Genomic DNA, 5,456 nt, shown 5'->3' on the forward strand with positions numbered 1-5,456 from the left:
CTTTATGTTCTGTCAGTGTCAATTATTGAGTTTTGTCTGTCATTCTTTGGAATGATTTTAGCAGAATTTCTGAGTACTGACTCCTTTGTAATGAACATTAATAATGAACATTATTTACATGCTTCTTATGGAATATTTCCAGTCTTGGAAAAAGTATAGCAAAGTGGAAATTTATCAAAAAAAGGAAATGTCATGAAAATTCCCTCATCAGACTGTTGTCATCCTTGAAAAAAAATATGGCCCACCAGCATCTATCTGTCCAGCACCATGCCGCTCCTCATCCTCATCCTCTCCTTAACCGCTCAGCTGCAGTGTCAGTAACAGTTAAAACTGTCTACAGCAAACTAATTGCTCAGTAATTTGATCGAATGAGAAGTAAATGACAAATACATTTTTTCTTTCAGCAGGTATATTAATATATATCAAAATGATAACGCCCTATTTATAATAAAAATCTATTCCATCCCCAGAGGTGGAGTCAGCTGAGTTGGCAGATTAGGGACCCAGTATGGGTTGCATCTATCTGTGTGTGTTTGTGTCCATCCAAAGCCTGATGCTAAATATTCTGCCTCTAACAGAGCCACATGTCTCACTGGCACTGTTTGTATTTGCTGTGATCTGCCTCACATAGGAAAACAGTCAAGAATCAGCTGGGGACAAATGCCTGTCTATTACTGACACACACCTTCCCTAATGAACTTGGCAGTAGGTGTCTTGGTCTTTTACCAATTTTTACACATCTTGTTTAATTATAAAGGTTTGAAATTGCATGATGGAGAATATTGAAAAAACAGGATGATTTAATTTTAATTTTATATAGGCCTAGTAGATATTCTATAACCATGGCCAAGTAAATGATACCCACATATTTTACTAACATTCTGTTTTTCATATTTCATATAGACTGTGTACACCCTAGACTTTTGACCAGACTGTCTGGTCAAAAGTCTAATGACATTTTAACCATTTAATACCATAAAAATAACATATAATCATCTCTAAATGAATTGTGTGTGGAAATGTTTGGTTGTGCAGAAATCTAGGCAATAAATACTGTAATGATGGTACTGGACTAGGAAACAGTAAAATACACACTTAGCCACGCAAGCAATCCTAATTAATCAGTCAGTCAATCAATCAGACTTTATTTATATGACACTTTTCATACAAATACATGTAACACAAAGTGCTTCACATAATAAAACAGTACCCCTCTCCTACCCACCATATCCACATCCAGCCATAGCTAAAATGTATTTGAGCACTCATAACAAGGGTTAAAAATATAATCTCTTAATTCAGAAGCAGGCATTCTTCTGGGAGCCAGATGTGGAGCTGTTGTCCTGCAGTTTGCCTCCACCTGGTTACTGAGGTCAGTGCTATCTCTGAGCCTGTCTGTGAACACACCTGTGTTTCAGAGAGATCATTCAGATCATAAATGGTAATGGTTTCTGATTGTATTCACCCAATGTTTGATATACTGGTTAACTGACCAGTTTGTTTATATATTTATTTAATCTCAATTTCTTGACATTTTAAGGTAAATTTATTTATACATTTAATTATTTAGATACAGTTCTTATGGGATAATTTTGTGGCGAAGTCCTTGTGCCCTTACAAGATTTTTTTTGTTTTTGTTTTTTGGGTCCTGGTCCCATGTCCTGTCATGTCAGCCCTGATGTGTCTTGACTAGTTCTTTTAGAAAATAAATTCCAGTTTACACAAGACAACATGTAAATAGTAACAGCTTATTAAAGGATCTTGTTAAAGGGGCATTAAACAATTTCCAACTTTTGTTTGTATGTAATTTATGACTTACGTACTTGCACTATGACTCTGACACCTAAAAAGGGTTGTTGTTGTAGAAATTCCTGTGAAAAAAAAAAAATTGCAGAGCAGAGGCGAATTAGCATCACACACCCCACTCAGAACAGAAACGTTAGCATGCTTAGCTTAAGTAACCTGAACCACAGACAACATGCTGCTAACACACAAAGAATAGTTAGTCAACTAAATTCCTCTGTCAAAATGGGCAGACTTGGTTTATGAACAAAAACCGGCAAGTCAACAAGTTTCCCAACACTGCCAAACATCAAGCAGCTCAGAACAGTATCATCTTAGGTTTAGCATGGTGTGCTTCTCAACGTTTGGCTGAGCTGCCAAACTTGTCAACTCGCTAGTTTTCCTTTATGATCAAAAACGTACAAGTTGACAACTTTGCTCAAACGGCCAAACATAAAGCAACTGCAACAACATAAGACATAGCGAGCCAGCTGATGTTACCTACCAGTCCAACAGCAGGGATACCAGCTTAGAGTCTGTGTGCAGCGTTTGACTTGGTGAAGCTCTTGCAAATGATTAAAAGCCAGTCCAGTATTTAATCCAGTCTTTCCTCTTTTCTTTGGGTTTTTTGGTCTCTGCCATGATTTCTGTGCTGGGAACAGCTGGTGGTCTAGCTGGACACAGTAGCTTCTGGTGACGTGGTCACACAGTGCAGGAACAGGCTTTCAGGATGCAGAGTGGCCATGACAAAGGCAGCTCTCTACTCATTACATGTCAGTGTAGCATTACATTTTATCATTTATAATAATTATATTACTTAATAATATACATATTACAGGGCTCTCAAGTTATGAACTGAGTTCAGAGTGAGATTTTGGCGGCAGTGGGGACGGGAGGGTGGGGGGACTGTTATAAAAAATAGTGGCGCAACTTGGTGGGCGTTATCCTGGTAATTTCTCTGCATGAGAAATACAAGGTGTGGTGTGTGAGCGTGTGAACGGCTTGAAATGTGTGTGTCTCACGCCCAATGTGTGAGACTTGAGAGCCCTGATATTATATATTATATACCATGTGAAAATGGATTCAGCAATTTATTTCTTTATTTATTTTCCCTGTTTATAGACTTGTGTGTTTCCTGTATCTGCTCTGCAGAGTGAGGACTTCACCCACTCTGTCCACTGTTCTGAAGTGAAGTAAAAGAAAATAGTTGTGTACCAATTATAATGAAAGGACATCCAGCATGGTTTCATGTTGTTAGCATGTTTAGTGCTTATGGTATCCCAAAATCCTCGTCATTGGTCCAGGTGTTGAGTCGATACATTGGACATGCAGAGCACATGGGAGGCAGAGAACATATTATCGAAAACTAACAGACAAGCTGTCTGAGTGTTGCCAAGGTATCCGCAAGCACTTCCTTTTTGCAGCACATAGTTGGGATTCCTGAAGCTGTTTTGTTAGTGTTTTATTCCTCTGTGAAGAGACCGAGGAAGAGGACAGGCCTGCGTTTGTCTACGTGCCTGCTGCAGGAAAAATAAGCACCTGCCTAGCTGTTTATTTTCACCTGTCTTCTCTGATCGCCACATGTGTTGTGTGTGTGTGTGTGTGTGTGTGTGTGTGTGAATATGTGTGTCCCATGGAAACACAGCTGAACCTCAGTCCTGTGTCTGATAAATTCCTAAATTCTAGAGGCCACCCATAATTTTAAATAGCCACTTTTTCAATCAGTGTTAAAGGCTACATGTGGTACATGGTTTGGCTAGTCTACGGGTTTTCAAACTTTTTCATGTTCTGGACCCCCGGATTGACTTGCAATAAGCCATGGACCCCCATTTGAGGTAATTTTGCTCTATAAGAAGCCTTACCTCAAGAGGTGTTTTGGTTTGTGTTGAGCATTAAATGCTTGCTGTCACCGTTTCCACATGTTTTGAAAGAAATTGAGTGAATTTGCTCAGATTTAAAAGGGTTAAACTGTTTCCATGTCATACTTGAACACTGACAAATTGGAGTGAGATTAAACCAGAGAGAAGAACCAGTCCTCCTTACATTATTCAACGATTTCTAGAGCATTCAAGTGAAATTAATTATTTTTGGTCATTTTGTGATGATTTCAATTTGAAAACCACAGGCCAAGACTTTTCAAAAATCATCCAGTTGTGCATTCTTGCTTTGTTCATCATATTGACTCAATTGTTTCCTCCTTTATTTGCTGCACTGCACTGCCTTGTATTATTTGTGTCACCTAGGGCTGAGTACTGTAACTTGTTAATGTAGTAAAATTGACCAAATTAGGTCAGAGCTCCAAAGTCTGTGTAAGAATAAGGTGCTACATTTAGGTTCCTGCTCTGCTTGGCTTGCAGTGAAAAGGCCCCAAGACAGTTGAAAATGTGGTTACATGTCATATTTGCAACAGGCATAGCCTTCAGCCACAGGGCTATGTGCATGTTCAACTTTCTACTAGCCTCTTTCTGTACAGTTTGTACAGAATTTGTATTTTTTACAATTTACATTTTTAATTTTCACATCAAAAAAACACTTAATGTTAAGGTATTGGAAAAAGCATCATTCAGCACCAGCACTGGTTCAGGTATTGATAGCACTTCAAGGAACCAATATTAAGTGGATTTGAAAATGTATAAGCTACCATGCCCTAGTTTCTTACTGCCTCAAATAGTGCAACTGCTGTCCCAATCAACTACTCTTTCTCTACTGAGCTGATCAATTTGCTAAACTTGGCTAAAGTTCCAGCCGCCAACTAGCTTGTTGGCCGATAAGAGTTAACCAAACCGATGCTCAACTTTTCATTAAGGGTTGGCAAAATGGAGATTTTTCCCTCATTTTAATCAAACTTTGTTCACTTGCCATAGAGACTGATGATTCAAACAGATACTCAAAATCACCTGCATTTGGGAGGTGTTCATTTCCCACCCTGAGCAACACTTTGCATCATATACACAAGGATGGTCATACTGGGAGCTTCCCAGCGGCCAGTCACTTGTTCAAGGGCACCTCAACAGTCACTGAGGGGGAGGAGAAGGTTATGGATTCACTTACTGATCCACATTTTCCAGTCAGCACATGGACTCAATTCAGTGACCTGCCAGTCAGCCTGCTTTTCTAATTCTAGGCTCTTACCCCGACACAGTCTGCTCTGGCTCTGGGGTTGCAGGAGGCAGGCAGGCGCATGGCAGTACTGAATGCAGCCTGGTCATGTTCATCATACTAATAGCTCGATCTAGACACATTTGCACTATGAGATGCTTTGGAGCTGCACAATATTTGTGATCAAAACAAAACAAAACAAAAAAAATGGAAAGTTTATCACAGCCCTTTGCTGTGAGGACTGACTGAAAGATTTGATTTGGGGTTTATGTACTGTTAAAGTCTTTGTGTAAGTGCACTTATCTTTGATGACAACAGAACATTACCTAACTCTTGCTAAGCATAAATTAGCATTAAACTGATGTTAAACTAAAATATGTATTTTTTTTATTAAAAGGTTTTTATTGTCATCACTGGGTGTAGACAACATCATCAAACTGAGAATCTTAAGTGCTGTCTAACCAACAGGACTAGAAGCCAAAAACTTGCCTTCATTAAAATGGATGGAAATGAAAAAACTGAAAATGTATTCTTACCCTTAAAATAATGGGACTTACTTCATGTAGGCACAAGCA

The sequence above is a fragment of the Myripristis murdjan genome, chromosome 23 (assembly GCF_902150065.1).
Source record: "Myripristis murdjan chromosome 23, fMyrMur1.1, whole genome shotgun sequence".
Classification (NCBI taxonomy): Eukaryota; Metazoa; Chordata; class Actinopteri; order Holocentriformes; family Holocentridae; genus Myripristis; species Myripristis murdjan.